This window comes from Rhinolophus sinicus, chromosome 14, assembly GCF_057876585.1.
Source record: "Rhinolophus sinicus isolate RSI-liver-muscle chromosome 14, RSI-T2T, whole genome shotgun sequence".
Taxonomy (NCBI): Eukaryota; Metazoa; Chordata; class Mammalia; order Chiroptera; family Rhinolophidae; genus Rhinolophus; species Rhinolophus sinicus.
In genome coordinates this window covers 64,909,938-64,927,271 of record NC_142514.1, presented here as the reverse complement: position 1 = coordinate 64,927,271, position 17,334 = coordinate 64,909,938, and the positions used below count along the sequence as shown (strand labels likewise).

Genomic DNA, 17,334 nt, shown 5'->3' with positions numbered 1-17,334 from the left:
ATTTTGGAACTCTCTGAGCTTCCTGGATATAGATGTCTGTTTCTTTCCCCAGGTTAGGGAAGTTTTCAGATATCATTGTTTTTCAAATAATTTTTGTTACCCCCTTCCTCTTCTTTTGAGACCCCTATAATACAAATGTTATTCTACTTTTCCTGTATGTCTCTCAAGCTATCTTCTCTTTTTCTTATTTATTTACTTATTTTTTGCTGGTCTGATGGGTTGGGTGACTTCCACTGCTTTGTCTTCAAGTTTACTGATCCTTTCTTTGCTTTATCTAATCTGCTGTTGAATCTTTCTAGTGTATTTTCAGTTCAGTTATTGTATTCTGCAGCTCTGACTTCTGTTTTGTACCTTTTTATATTTCTGACTCTTTGTTGAAATTCTCACTGTGTTCATTTATTCTTCTCTTGGGTTTTGTGAGCATTTTTATGACCATTTTTTAAAAACTCTCTTACAGGTAAATTACTAATCTTTGTTTCATTAAGGGTCCCCCCCCCGGGGGTTCTATCCTGTTCCTTTTGGGGGGACATATTCCTTTCTTTCTTCATTTTGTTTGACTCTCTATGTTGATTGGTATGCTTTAGATGAAACAACCACCTGTCACACTCTTGAAGCGTTGTCTTCGTGTAGGAGATGAATCTTGTCATTCAGCCCTGTGCTAGCTCTTTGTTGTCTTGCAAACCTTTGCAATTGTCCAAGCAACCTATTTTATATTTAATAACTGCCATAGTTGAGGGTGTGTCAAAATCTGTTAGTATTTCAAAGGGGACGATCTCAGTCAGCACCTAGATTGAAGCTGATTGCAAGCCAGACCCTCAGGCAGCATCTTTTAAAGTATGCAAATATATAAAGTTCTGTGGGACTGCAAGCGTAAGTTCCACTGGCCAGTAGAGCCAGGAGATCTGGAAGTGTTTCCTGGGTGGCAGTCACAGAAAAAGGGGCTCTAGACAAGTGTATGTTCTCTTTTCTGGGAGATACCGGTGAGCTATAGTGATGCAGAGGGAAAGCACAAAGATGGTGTACATTGACCAGTTTCCTGAGACTAGCTCCTAAGGCCTTGTGTGTGCCAATCCTGAAGCTTTCCCCTCAGACTGAAGCTCCAGGACAGGTAAATAGACCTCTCTCATAGAAAGACTGGGGATGTTTCAGTCTGTTTTCTTTACAGTGCCCTGGGTGGAAGACTGTCCAGAACCTTCTCTCTGAATGTTATACTTCTGTGGGATTCAGGAATACAAGCCCCCACAACCACCAGAACCAGGTGGTCAGGGGGTGTCCCCTGGGTGGCAGTGCAAAAATAGGGCACCAGACATAAAAACCAGAGTATCAGACACATGTACGTGTTCCCCTCCAGGCAATAGTGGTGCTCTGGGGCATGGTAGAGGGAAAGCACAAAGATATTGCCCATTCTCTGAGGTCTATGGAAAGGGTTGCAGTCAGTTGTCAAATTTGTGCTTAATTAGAAGTCTGCTTCTCAGGCTGGATCTATGATGATTAGCTAATAGGCCTCTTTCATGGAGAGACTGAGTTCATTGGTCTGTTGACTCTTGCTGTGCCCTGAGGCTGGTAGCTGTTTAAGAACTCTTTTTTCCATTGGTTACAGTCCTATGGGACCTTGTGAGCATAAGCCCCACTGGCCACCAGAGCCAGGTCATGTAGAGGTGTCCCCTAGCAGCAGTAGCAAAATCAGGGAACCAGACAAGGGTATAAGCTTCTTTCTCAGAGATACTGGTGAGCTAGAGTGAGGCAGAAGAACACAAAGGTAGAATCACTGGCCTCTGTTCCCTGAGAACACTTTCCTAGGCCTCTACATATGTGTCAAACCAGAAGCCTGCCCCTCAAGTCAAAGCTCCTGGACCAGCAAATAGGCTTCTTTCACAGAAAGATGAAGGCTGTGTTTTAATCTTCTGTCTGTGCAATGCCCGAGGTGGTAGCCTGCTAGGAACCGTCTCTTTGATTGTTACAGTCCCATGGAACCCACGAATGCAAGTCCCCTGCCCTTCAGAGCTAGGCAATCAAGTCCCATGGTTGATAGTTAAACAAATCAGGGTACCAAAGATGTGTAAAAACTCAGGGTTTGAGTTCCCTCTAGATTGTGGGTTGCCACACTGGAGATAGGGTTTATAGTGAAATTGTGTCCCATCTTCTCCTACCCTTTTCAATGTCGTTTTCTTCTCATTTGCCTGATGTGTAGTTGTTTCTTAGCTAGCAATCTTTTGTTTTTGTTTCATTTTATTTTGTTTTGTTTTCCAAGAGGAAATTGTTCCATATGTAGCTATAGACTCAATGCATCCATGGGAGGAGATGAGTTCAGGATCTTCCTACTGCTATCTTGAACTGGAAACTATTCTTGTCTTTTTAAAAACAAGTATTTATATCAAACAATTTAAAACTAACAGAAATGTTGCAAGAATAGCACAAAACTGTGTGTGTGTGTGTGTGTGTGTGTGTGTGTGTATATATATATATATGTATATATATGTATATATATATATACATATATTTTCTTCCTGATTATTCTAATAATGTCTTTATAGAAGAAGCATCCAAGCCAAGATCAGGTGTTGCACCAGTTGTCATGTTGCTCAGTTTTCCTTGAATCTGAATCAGTTCTTCAGTCTTTGTTTAAAACTTTACATCTTCCTCTTTTTTTTTTCCCTTTTCTGAGAGGTAACTAGTATTCTTAAGTTGGTATGATTAATTTCTCTTATGTTTTTGTACTTTCACTGATTATACATGTATCTATAAATAATACTATTTTATATTTTTAAACAAATACAAGGACTAATGTCTAATTCTTTTGTCTGTTGTGTCTATTGACTCCCATTGTTTTGGGATTGATTCCTTTTTGTCTTTTTTAAAAAAAAATTAACTCATTTTTAGTGATTTAAAAAAATGTTTATGTTAGAGACACTTAAAGTTATCACTGGCTAGTAACCAATTTTTATATAAACTTCCTTTTGGGCTTGGAAGTTTCAAGATCATTCAGATGTTGTAAATTTGAAATCCCAGTCAATGAGAGCACAAATCATGATTATAAATTCTTTTGGAGACCATTTTATTTTTTCTTTTCAAAGCTCATGCTATGACAGAAAAGCTTCCTTGTTATCTTGTTCTGCTAGAGGGTGAATTTTATCTAGTTTACCCTTTCACTGAGGCTACAGAACTCCCCAGCTTTTTAATTTATGTATGTGGAGGGAGGGCATGAGAAGGGGCTCACAGTTTTTAATTTCTGCTTGCACCAAGGGCTCAAAGTCTTATCCGTGGTTACCATATGGGTTTAAACATTCAAGTGCCTTCCTCATCCAACCCCTCCCCACTCAAAACAGGGTCATATTGTGTGCTCCTGGCTCTGATATTCAGTTCCTTCTTTATTTCTACCACCTAAGTATTTCCCTGTCTTTTTTGTAAGCTAAAATATGTATTAAAATATATATATATTTTTGCACTTTAACCAGCATTACTAGGTGTTTGTAATGGAAGAGACGATATTTTCATGTTGTCTAGTCTGCCTGTATTAGGGGTTGATTTTGTTCAAGCTCAAGTAACAGAAACCTTAGATAGTGCTTTACCCAAATAAGAATTTATTTTCTTACCTACTAAGAAGTTCAGAGGTAAGCAGTTTTCTGTGTTTTCATTTTTCTATTCTTAGCATGTAGCTTTCATCTTCATGTCTCAAGATGGCTTTTGTACTTCTAGGCAACACATATGTCTTCAAAGCAGATAAAGGATGAAAGGTGAAGGTAAAAGATGTATGCCAACTGAGTCTGCTTTCTTTCTTTTTTTAAAATCAACAGAATAGCTTTTTCATAAGTCCCACCAAGCAAACTTTTATTTACATCTCATTGACCAGACCTGGATCATTTGGTATCCCATACATGCAATAGAGTTTGGTAAATGCAATGTGCCCGGTTAAAAAATATTCATATTTTTCAACAAGGTGCATTGTCATCCTGAATGAAATGGGGGTATTGTTAGCAAAGAAGAAGGGGAGAACAGTTATAAAACAATTATCAATATCTGCCATGTTACTGACGGGCAGGAACTGAAAGTCTCCTTTGCTCCTTCTACTGTATTGCAACTTCCTTTCAGTTTTTAGACTGATGAACAGGGCTGACAACGTAAGTGCAGGGCTCAGTGCAAAATGAAAGTATGAGCCCCTTGTTGACGAAGCAGGGGAAAAACACCATTAAAAGGTACTAAAAAATAAAAAACTTTTCCTTTGTTTTGTGTTCTCTCAACTTTTATAGTGTTTTTTTATTTGCTACTTAGTGTCATTCTAAGCAAAGAAAAATAAAAAATTTAAGTTATTAGCATGAATTTTACCATACATCTTCAGATATTACAATGCCAGTTTTAAAATGCAAATATAAGAGCATATAACATGAACGTATAATCACTGAAATTATACAATTTATATTTCATAGTGTGTACATGCATCTGTATTTTGTTCTTACCAAAATAGTGAAATGCTGCTTAAGTTTAACTCAATTTTAAAAATTTCATTTCTTGATATATATACATTCTACCAACATTTTCTACTTTTGGCTTACTGATGAATAAGGGAGTACTGAAAGGAAGAGGAACTATGGGTTGCCTTTTCCTTCTATTATCATTTTTGGTGTAAGTGGTTGGCAGCTTCCACATACATTTACCTTGTGCTCTTGTTGGTGTGCTGGGATTCTTTATTTGTAGTGTATTATGAACACTATGTGAGTGGGGCAGCAAGGACCAACAGTGAACATGCATATCTGAAAGTGCTGATATGAAAAGATCTCCAACATATTCATAAAAAATGCAAGGTGCAAAACAGTCTGGGTCTTTTTGCATAAACAGAGAAAGAATCTCTGTTTTATATATATATAATATGCATAACTTTTTATGTAAAAATATTTTTAAGAAGCCACAATGGTTTTCAGTAGGGAAACGATACAGTGGAGTAAAGAGATGGAAGTGTTGGAGGTTTTCAGTTTTAATTTTGTATCTTCCTTTATTGCATGGATTTTCAATCTGTGTGTGTGTGTGTGTGTGAGTGTGTGTGTGTAGTGTTGAAAAATGTATACACATTTTAAGAAAGGAAAAAACTTATTAAAATTTTAATAATATATACCGATAACAAAAGATGAATACAAGTCACGTTTAACTTCAATTACAAGAGGTGCTCAAAGTGGTTACCATCAGCATAATTTTCATACAGTTTTTTCCTTTCTTAAAATTTGTATATGTTTTTTTGGCACCCTCTGTATGTATGTGTACACACACACAGACACACACACATACATATGACATTTCTTTCATACTTTTATTTTTTTGGATTTTAGAGTAACAATTTTATTGATTTAATAAATATAATGCATAATCATTAAAAATGTTCAAGCAGTATAGAAATGGATGAGGAAGAAAGCAACCCAAGAACTACCACCCAGAAATAGCCAGTGTTAACATTTGGTGAAGATCCCTTTCTATATAAATACAGATGAAGAATGCGTGAGAGAGATACAGAAAGAATGAGAAAAAAACAGAGAAAGAGAAAGTTATAAAAGGTATTAAATTAAATGTACTTGAATTTAACAGAAACAAAAAACTGTTGTTTTTTGAACAGCTAAATGAATAGCTAAATCTCATATTATTTCTTCTCCACAAGAGGTATTAGATCTTAAAATACCCCTTTTGGAGTCATTGGAGTCATTTTGGGTGAGATTTTCCCTCACCTCCTTTTTCTAAACTACCTGTTTCAATCTTAAACATAATCTATTAACATTATATTAAAGATGAGATAACTAATTTTTTTAACCTTTCCTTTTTCTCCCTATGAACTTACATTGCTTTTATTACTTTTAATATTTAAAATGAAAATATTTTCAGTAGGAAGTTAAACAGAGAGTCAGCATTAATGCCCAGTGTTATTGGAGAACGTAGGAAAACAAACACTCTCATACACTGTTAGAGGACGCATACACTGATAAACACATTTGGAATTGTAATTTGCATTTTATAAAAATTTTAAATATATAAGCTCTTTGACCCAGCAATTCTTCTTGTAGAACATATCCAAAGGCATGTTTGTACAAAGATAAGAATACAAAGATATTTTTTGCAACACTAATTTTAGTACTAAAAATCTGGAAATAAATGTTAATCAGTAAAGAAATTGTTTTATGATGTATAGTGCATTCATAATGTAGACTATTATACAATTGTTAAATATGGAGACAAATATGTACTAAAATGGAAAAAAATCTCTAAATTATATTGTTAAAGTAAAAAAAAAAGCTGGTCATATAACATACCTATAGTCTGATTTCATTTATTTATTATAAAGAATATATGTATACATATTCATACACCCACATTGGTGCAGAATGGTACATACGAGTATAAAGGAGACAAAGAAAGGAAAGGGGCTGGGAGGATAAGGAGGAAGTTTCACATGTATACTTAAAAACAGTTTTAGTGTTTTACAAAAGGAATGCATACATTGTATAAAAGAGAGGGAGAAAAACTTCAGTCTATTCTCAAAAATTTAATACGTGAGAGAAAGGAATCTAATTTTGTCTAGTATTTCATGTTTAAGGATTAATATAATGATTAAATTTGCATTACATTTCAAATAAAAAACCAAACAAACCAGCTTTTGACACAATCCACGTGACTTGCCATAGATACTAGCCAATAAGCTCAAATTTTTCCTCACCTTGAAATGATATAATTTCTTTCTTATTTATGCTTATGCTCTGGGAATAATTTAGTTCACCACACCCTTTGATCCTGAGTAAAAGTGCTAGGTTACTGGCAATGTTATTCTTTTTCAATGTGTTTCTAGAAATATCTTGCCCTGTATGCTTATATTTTCACTGGGAGGCCTGAATCCACTTCGAAATAAAGCTTGATTATAGTTTTATTTTATACTTTAGTTAGTCATATTACTTTGTGACTTGGGATGAAGACTAGAAGGAAGAATAAAATAATAGGTTGGCCTATATTGCTGTAATTTAGGTTAATGTTACACTAGCAATAAGCTTCCTGTATTGAAAGGTACATATCAGTTATCTACTGATGTTTTCAGGTATGGGACTAAGGAGACAATATCACCAAATGAAGTGGTATGAGTTTAAACTCTTAAATTCCCAAGGGAAATTTCAAAAGGACCCATTTATCTGTTGGTTACCAATCAGATCAACTAACAAACAACTACTATGGGCAATCCCTATGGTAAATTCGATGGAGGACCATCAACCAATATAAGGTTGTCCCTTCTGTTACAGGACAAGCACAATGAAGGTATTATGGAAAGTCAAATCTCAGAAAGTCTACCCTTGAAGACATTCAAGTGGTTGCTGGTAGAGTTAAAGATATCTGAAGTCTTGCAAAGAAGCACAAGACATGATCCTTGTGCTCTGAGGCCTGTAATTTTGTTTTATTCACATGAAAGAAAACAGCTGTGGGGCTGTGTGCCAGGTATTAATTGAGTAGAACAGATAAGTGCTATAGAAAGTCACAGAAAGGACACATTATTACTCCATTACTCATGGAGTAGTCAGGTAAATCTTATAGCATGAGACATGAGACATTTAATGATGTCTAGAAAGCAATTGGAAATATGTAATTAAAACTTGGGTGGGAATACTGTGTTAATAATACAGATTTTGGAGTCAATTACATAGATGTGATAGGTAAGCTTTCCAGGAGATACAGAAAGTGAGAAGGAAAAGATTAAAACCTGTCTTATTATTGTAAGACACTATGAAAATAAGAACAGACATTAAAAAATAATTTAAATGCAGTCATTAAAATAAAAATCTTGTGGACTGATCATTAGCTTATTCGATACAAGTGAAGAAATTTTGATAAACGGAAGACAGTTCTGAGGAAATTATAGAGAAGAAAGCATGGAGAACTAGGAAATGAAAACTATGACTTAAGAAAAATGAGGATAGAGTGAGAGAGAAAGTTCAATATTACCCAACAAGATTTCCAAAAAGCAAGATAAGAAAGAAGGAGCGAGACAAATTTGATGAGGTAATGGTTGATAATTTTCCAGAATAGATGAAATAATGTCTTAAAGTCAATAATCAGGAGTCTCAAGCAGAATAAATAAAAAGAAGTATACCCTAGGCACATTGCAGTGAAATTGTACTGCAAAGACAAAGATAAAATCTAGAAAGGAATAAAATAAAAAGACAGGTTACCTACAAATAAATAACAATTAGGTCAGCAATAGAGCAGTAACGGAGTTCTCAAGAACAATAGTAGAAGTTAGAAGTTAATTAAACAGTATCTTCAAAGAGATGAGGAAAAAACACCAAACTTAGAATTTAACATGCAACTAAACTGTCCCTTAGGATTGTCAAAAATGGCACTTTACAGACAAAGACTGAAAAAATTTACCTCTTACAGACTGTCATTGAAAGACTAAAATTTTCACATCAATACTATACGTTGTTTAAAAATTATTTGTATTATACATGTATTAATATGTATTATATACATATACATACATAGTACATGTAAGTGGTAAAATTATAAAAGCTAACATGAGAAAAATAAAAATGAAAACAAGCATGAGAATGAGAAACACCTAATTCAAAATAGTGATTATCTGTGGGAAAAGGGAAAATTATGGATTTGGAGCTTCATTTGTATTACTTAAGCTAGTGTACATGGACATTCATTATATTATTTTTTAGACTTTTTGTCTTCTTAAAATATATTTTAAAGGGGAAGAGAGAGTTTTAAGCAAAAGAATGATTTATAATATCAAGTACTGTGCCAGAAAATGAGAACAGGAAATTCCACAGATTTGGATACTGAAAGGCCACTAAATATGCCCAGAGAATTGTTTTTCTAAAGGAGAGAATTGAAACATCCTTTCCAGCTTGCCTACATCTGCTCCTATCACTCCTTCTCTTCTGTTAAAAAGAAAATAAATGTCCTTCTGCCCATCAAAGATCAGTCCTTTCCCTGTATGTTCTGGATTCTACGTCTCCTACCTTTTTAGGACACATATACTCATATTTATCCCTTTTCTTTCCTATATATTTTTTCTCCCTTTCTACAAGTTCCTTACCAGCATTACCATGCTTAAGTCTCTCCTATTTTCAAACTCCTCTTCCCCCAAATTGCTACATCACCAAATACTGCCTCTATTCACCCTCAACCCTATTCCAATCACTACCTCTTTTATCTTCTTCCCATGCCAGTCAAGCATCTTAAAAGAAATATCTCCAATAAGTGTCTCATTGTCTGTACTTCCCATTTGCCTCTGAAACCACTCGAATGTAGTTTCCCTCACTCCCCCAAAATTATTCTCCCTAAGGTCACCAGTGATTTCTGTTTTGGTTTTTAACATTGTTATTCTGCACCACTTGTTCCTCATCCATTATCTTAATAAATGCAGTATCTATACAGCATTTACCATATGTCAGGTGCTGTATTAAGTATTAATACTTTATGTGTGTTAATTTCTTCTTGAAACCTCTCTTCCTTTGACTTCCATGACATGGCACCACTCTGATTTTCTTTCTATTTCAAGTAGATATTCTGGTTTCTTTGCTTATCCTTATTGCTGCAGACTTTAATATATGAAGTTTCTCAAGACATCATCCTTATTCCTCTACTTTTCTCACAGATAATTGACCCCTCCTCAAGGGGGGGTTCTCCATAGCTGAGATATCCCTCCCGATTCTCAACTGCCACATGCAGGTGTAGGGCCAGCCCATCTCACACCTCTGCCCCTCCTACCAGTCTTAGCATGGCTTCCTCTTTAAATCCTAGTTAAAGGATTTCTGTTCAGCTAGTCTTCAGATGGTTCTCCAGGTTGATTGTTCTATAATTTAGTTGTAATTTTAATGTAGTCATGGGAGGAGGCAAGCACAGCATTTATCTACTTTGGCATCTTGACCCCTTTGTTTAGTTCTTTTTTTGGAGCTTTGTTCTTTTATTTGAGACATGTTTCTTTGTCTCCCTATTTTGGCTGCCTCCCTGTCTTTGTTTTTATGTATTAGGTAGAGCTATTATGTCTCTTGGTCTTAGTAGCATGGCCTTATGTAGTGGTGTCCTGTAGGGCCCAGTGGCACAGTTTCCCTGGTCACCCAAGCTGGGCGCTGCAGGTGTGTCCCTTGTGTGGGTTGTGTGTGTCCTCCTGTTGTAGTAGAGCCTTGGTTGCTGTTTGCACATCAATGGGGGTTGACCCTCAAGCTGATTCATTGTAAGGACTGGCCGTGACTACAGTGGAGGAGTTCTTGTGCATGGGCTGACCCTATGGGATAGGATTTGCTTTAGCAGGGCTCTGGTGCTTGCCCAGTCTGCCCTTTGGGGGTGTCATCCACAGAGTTGGCAGAGTCGTGCTCTGGATCAGTCTTAAGCTGGCCACTGGGCTTGCTGACCCCAGGACTTCCTGGGAAGGGTCCTGATGCAGGCCAAGTTCAGTCTATGCCCTGCCTGGGGCCACCTGGCACAAAGCAATCCATAGATGACCACTACTGCAGTGGAGTTGGAGGTTCCTGGGAGAGGCCAGTCCTTGAACTGAGGCTGGCTGCCACCAATGCTGAGTGTCGGGTTGCTCAGCAAGAGGTATGGGGCATGCCCAAGACAGATGCTGCTTATCTGAAGTTTGTGAACCTTTGAGAGATTTCAGGAACATCCACAGTATGCGCCAAGTCAGGCCATTTATATCAAAAAGTCACTGGAAGTGGTTTGGCTAGGTCCACAAGTTGGATTAGACAGGATCTCATGGAATCACCAGGGCAGGGGAATGGTGTTAGCTAGGTTGATGGAGACTCAGATATGGTGCCCACCTAAGTCTGCACGGTGGGAGAGGGGGAGAGTTTAGCAAAGGAAAAATGGCTCTGCCAGCATTTCTGTCCAGGAGAAAGCTGGCCCTCCAGGCTTTGCCTTGAAATCAGACTGTTCAGTTCTTCCTAGTATGTCCTGGTGCCTTTCAAGTTGCTGCCTCAGTGCTGGTGCTCAGAGCAAGTGAGTCCATCAGTGAGTAAGTTTGTGCACAGGCCCTTTGAGAGGAGTGCTTAGGACTCCAGCCACACTCCATCTCCCTCAACCACATCTCTACTGGTTTTCACAGCCAGAAGTTGTGGGGAATTCTCTTACCAGCACTGGAATCCTGGGCTGGGGAGCCTGGTGTGGGGCTGAGAACCCTCGCTCCTCAGGGGTGACATCCTTAACCAAGATATCCCTTCCAATTTTTAACAGTCATATGTGGGTATGGGACCGGCCTATTCTTTGTGTCTCCCCCTCCTACAGGCTTGACATGGCTTCTTCTGTATCTTCTTAGTTACAGAACTTTCTGTTCAGCTAAACTTCAGGTGGTTTTCAATGATGGTGGTTCTGTAATTTAGTTATAATTTTGATGTGGTAGTGAGAGGACAGGCACAATGTTTACCTACTGTACCACCTTGATGGGAAATCCCTAAATTAAACTACCTTAAACAATTTTTTTTTTTCTTAAGTCACATATAGCTAATGCTTTGTCTTTAATTAGGACAAAGGCTGCCCCTACTTGCTACAAACTATGAACATACTGGGGAAATCATGTAAGAAACAACATGATTCCCTCAGTATAATCATATTATTTCCTTTAACAGTAGCATATGATCCAACAAGAAAAAAATGCATTGCTGCACAACAGACGGGATGGTTCATAATTAGCGCTGTTTTGAGGAACTGGGTTCCCCTAAGACCAATCAGTGAATGAGAAACCTAGCTTTGTCCCTTGCTAGTTGTGTGGTCATGGGCTCATAACTTTTCTGAGCCTCAGTTTTTTAATCTGTAAAACCAGGTTATTAACAGTGATTACTTCATGTGGTTGCTGGGGGATTAAGTGAGATAATGCATGTAAATGCCTAGCACATACTCAATAAAAGTACCAATTAGTCTTTAAAAAAATATACCTTGACAGCAACCTCCGAAGTCTGAGCCCAAACCATCTATTGGGTGGACTATTGAAATACTCTCCCAATTGTTCCTAATTGTTCTCCCTGCATTCACATTCATCTCTTTCCATTTCATTTCCCCATAGGAGCCAGAGTATTTTAAAACCACATTTTTCATCATATATCTCTCCCTATTTAATACTTCAAATACACCTGTGATAAAATGATAAATTCTGAATCCTTAATATTAGCTTACTCTTTCACAAAGCCCTGATTATATCTTCCTAAGCTCATCTAGTACTACTGTCTCCCTTACAACTATAGCCCCACTGCTCTTTCACTTCTTTGGGCAACAAGCCTTTTCCCACCTCAGGACCTTCACACATACTGTTCCCTCTGTCTTAAATCCCTGTTGCTATTTAATCTTTAGAAGCTGACTCACACACCACTTCCTTGGGGAGTCCCTTCCTGAACTCCCTACTAAATTAAGGATTCTCTTCTAAAGTCCTTCATAGCTCTAAACACAATTAATAATTTCATTAATTTATATAATGATTTGTTCAATAACTAATTCCCCATAGTCTATGAACTTAAAAAGGACAGGGATCATATCTGCCTTTTAAAAATGCTGTATATGTGCCTAGCACATAGCAGGCACTAAATACTTAATTTTGAACAAATGAGTGAGTAAGACAAGGTATATGGAAGCATTTAGTACAGTGCCTGACAAGTAGGCAATACTCAAGTTGATTTTCCTATTTTATTTTAAACATGTATTGTAGACACTGGTCTTTCATTTCATGGAATGCTATTAAGTTTAAAAAATTATTTTAAGTCTTTTGGGTGGCTGCTGTCATTCCACTAGATGTCAGGCTAACCTAACAAATTAATTGCTATAAAATTGTAGTACTGTTTATGATTCCAGTATACAGTTGAGCTGTTAGATAATTCCCATATTTTTAATTTAATGGAAAGAGTTAATTTTTTTACATACCTTTGAAATAAAGATTGTGGATGCTCCGTGATTGTGTATTGAGTACTGAGGATATAATTCTATTTTGCTGTAGAAGGTTTTAGGGATTTTGGTTTCTTCATGAAAGAATCGAACTCTATCAACAAAAAAATATTTATGAAATATAATAATAAGGTAATAATACCTGCTAATATTTATTTAGCACTAACTACATGCCAGACACTTTGTCAAGTGCTTAACTGTTTGATCTCATGTAGTCTCAATTAATTAATGTTAGGACAGCAACAAAAAGTGTCTTAATTAATAAAATAATCCTGTGAGATAAATAATATTACTAACCCCATTTCAAAAACTGGAGTTTAAAGTGGTTAAGTCACTGTTCTTAAAAACTCTAAAATAGCATAGCGTGTCATAATTACCAATTTATAATAATAAATATAAAAAATAGAGATATTTTAGTAATGGACGACTTGTTAACATTTATTGCCACTTAGAACTCAGGATTTTGTTTATGTGACAGATAAATAAATGATGTTGTTTAGTAGAAGGGATTAGGATGGTAGTGGAAAGAGCATAAATTTGGAATGCAAAAGACCTTGATTTGCATCTCAGTATCACCACTTCCCAGCTTTAGTCTGACTTTGAGCAAGTTATTTCATGTCTTTGAGCCTCAGTGCCCTTATAACAAAATGCCTGCCATACAGTGCTGAAGTGATTGACTATTACAGTGACTGGCATGTGATAAGTTATAGTTCAGTAAATCATAGTTTTTATTATTTTTTTATAAATATCTCAATCTAAGAAAAACAGATATAATTTTGTGTATACTGTGGGTAAAAATATTTTGGTTATGGTAGATGAATATCAAAATAGAAATGTCAAGTTCATAACTGAAGAACTTAAAATTTATCTGTGTATAGTTTACATACAAAGATTAATTAATTAAGTTTCACCGTTGTTGGGAATATTTCCACTGAGTAGCTAAGAACTAAGATCATATGTCTTGTACTCAGTCAACATTTTTCAAGTACTTTTGATATTAGGGTATGATAATAAAGAAGGTAGAGAGAGATGAGATTTACTATCTTCTTTCCACGTTTATTACTACTTACCATTTATCAATGCTATGCATTACTTCTTTCTTTACATTCCTTTAATAGACTCCAAAATCATTTCTCTTTTTCAGTCTCCTATACACAAGTTTGAAAGATGAATACTCCTAAAAGTGCAGGTCAAATGATATCACAACTTGCTCAAGCATCTGCAGTTTCCATTGCCTTCCAAAGTAAGTATACACTAATCTTGTAGAAGATTTCCCCTGTTTTTACTATGTGATATGGACCTGTATCTATCCAAGGCTGGATCAAGATATGTGGGCACAAAAACTAATGTCTCTAAATCAAGTTAATATTTTAAAAATATTTCTAAATTTATTTAATGGGGCTAGAGTGAAATCTATTTTTCTTTTATCCTTTAAGACATTTTTAAAATTCAGGAAAATACAAAAAATAGTATGATAACAATCGTATTCTTTTAATATAGAATTAACCATCATTAACTTTTTATCCTATCTAGAACTTTTTTTAAAAGGGCTGAAACATTGCTTTTTAAGTTTAAGCCCTAAGAAACTAGGCCAACACCCCTAGTCCCATTCACCCTTCTACCCCTGCTGGAGCTTCCTCTATGAAGAATTTAATGTCTCCTGCCCAAACAATTTTAAAAATAGTTTTATTTATCTGTGTTTACAAACAAGTATAGTATATTTTGTGTGGTTTTAATTTATGCACCTGATATCATACTGTACCTATCTTCAGTTTTCCTTACTCAATATTAAATATCTGAAATCTGTTTAACATAGATTAGGGATAGATAGTTATAATCTGTTTCTTTTAGCTGTTGCATAGGCCCATCTCATGAATACACCACATTTTATTTGCCAAGTCCCCTACTGCTGGACACTTAGATTGTTTCCTGTTTTCACTCTTAAAAACCGTGCTGTAGTGAATGTCTTCACATATACTGGAACACAAATGTAAGAGTTTCTCTAAGGGATCTACTTATACGTGTGTGCATATTTATTTTACTAAATACAACCAAATTGCTGTCAACAGAAAGTCCCTATTTCCTTCCATTTTCACCAAAACTTGATAGATATTATTATCATTGGGTAGAAATAGTACTTCTTGTTTTTTAAATCTGCATTTATCTGTTTACCATCAAGATTGAGACCCTTTTCTTATGGTGATTGAACTTTTAATTTTCCTTCTCTGTAAATTGACTATTTCTGTTCTTTGCCCATTTTTTGATTGTTGTTGTGTTGTTAATATGGTGAATTGCATCGATAGGGTTACTTTTTTTAAAATTATTATTAGCTTGTTCATTTCATTTGGAACTCAGGTATAGAATTCAGTTAATAATTCTCCTAAATTGATGATACACTATCATTTAGTCCATTGCTCTTTTATTGTACCATTTTACTTATTTTAATTGTTGCTATCCACAACCCTGTTCTATTTCTCCTATCCATAAAAGCTTTTCCTTTAATGTGTTTGATATGTGTCCTGGTAAAATGAAGTATTATTTTTGTGTGTGTCTATGTGTTAATTTATATAAATGGTGTTGTCTTATAGACATTACTTTGTTTCAACATTTTTCATTCAACACTACATGTTTAAGCTCTATTTTATTGCTATATATATATCTACTGTATTGTTTCTAACTGTAGTATAGTATTTCAGATTATGTACCTATTGCATTTAATTATCTATTTTCCTAGTGGTGGAGACCTAAAGTAACTTTCAACCTTCTGCACTACAAAATAACACTGTGATAACTATTGTCATATAAGTTGCCTTTTGACTTGTGTGCTAGTTTCTTTGATATTTATACCCAGGTGTGTGATTGTTAGAGCATGGGATAAGGTGTATATTGAATTCATTAAGTACCATCCGATTATTTTCCTTAATACTACGTCAGTACACTCCTGTCAGTAGAGGATGAGAAATCTTATTTCTCTGCTTTTTTACCTACAATTGGTATTACTGATTTTTAATTTTTTTTAATCTGATGGATGTTAAGGTGTATCCCAATGTTGTTGCAATTGGCATTTCTGATTCTAGCACATTTCTCTGATTTCTACATTTATTTACCAATGAGCTTCCCTTTAAATGAGTTGACTACTTATACCCTTTGCCTTTTACGCTTTTCTGTTGAGGTTGCCTATCTTTTTCTTATACATTTGCAGCTGTTCTTTATACGTGTCATATATTAATTTCTTAGCAGGTTTTAAATATTGCAAATATCTTCTCTGGTCTGTTAACTGTTAATTTTTGTGTGAACAGAAGTTCTCAATTTTGATGTATATAAACTGGAGGAGTTGGTGGGTTTTCTTCCAACACTTTAAATGCTCTTCTTGCTCGCATGGTTTCTGAAGAGAAATCTGCTGTAATTCTTATTCTTGTTCCTGGAGTTTTTGACTGTCAAGCTCAGCCGCCTGGAGCCTCTGGCAATCCATCACCTACAGCTTGTGTTCCTACTGGTACTGGCTTCAGGGGCAGGCTTCTGCTCCTTGTAAGCTGGGGTTCTCTGTTTGCCTTGTCCCTCCAGTTCTGGGGACAACAGCTTGTAGTGTGCACTTAATTATCCGAAAGATCTAAGAAGACTTGTTGACTTTCAGTTATTCAGTTTTTTTTCTTACTGTGAGGATGGGAGTGATGACTTCCAAAATCTTTACATATCAGATTGGCATTATTTATTTTTTATAAATTGACCTTGTGTCTAATAACTTTGTAGAACTCTCTTATTAGTTTTAATTAGTTGTCAATTCTTTTGGATTTTCTATGTCACCTGCAAATAATTACAGTTTTGTATTTTTCTTTCCAACTATTATATCTTCTATTTTTTTTTTCTTACTGCATAGGAATCTTACTTTCCTCAGTGACTGCCAAAGCTCTATAAATCGTTTCTCAATGTAGTGACCATATAGATGAGAATAAATTATCTTCCAACCCTTTGAGATTTTTATAATCATATATGTATATATATAATGATTTATAGATTCTTAAATGATTTATTTTCCTAGGAATTTAGAATTCTCCCTCTTTGTCTAATTTCTCATCCCTACTTGAAGATTTAATGCCCATTTTCTTTATTTTTTATTAGTTTCATGTGCACAAAACAAAGTAATAGTTGGACATTTATCATTTACATGTCCCTCACACTGTGTGAACCCTCTCCCCCATCCACTACCCCTCTGACATTGCACACAACCATTACATTTCCACTGTCTCTATTCCTAATGCTGTACTCCTAATGCTTCTTGTAACTATATACATATATACATGTTTATATATATATATATATATATAAACTTGTAGTTGACATTCATTATTGTTCAGCTTCAGCTTCAGGTGTACAGTGCAGTGATCAGGCATCTACATCATCCCTGAGGTGGTCTCCCTAACGAGACAAGTGTCT

General features: G+C 35.6%; 1 long non-coding RNA gene across 1 annotated transcript in view; it reads left to right on the top strand.

Moving 5' to 3' along the window:
- The window catches only part of LOC141572127 (uncharacterized), a 197,738-nt gene that overhangs the window by 6,853 nt on the left and 173,551 nt on the right, over positions 1-17,334 (top strand). Inside the window, exon 2 of the long non-coding RNA XR_016018655.1 lies at positions 14,045-14,143. This is a non-coding gene — a long non-coding RNA (uncharacterized LOC141572127). The remainder of the gene's footprint in view (positions 1-14,044; positions 14,144-17,334) is intronic.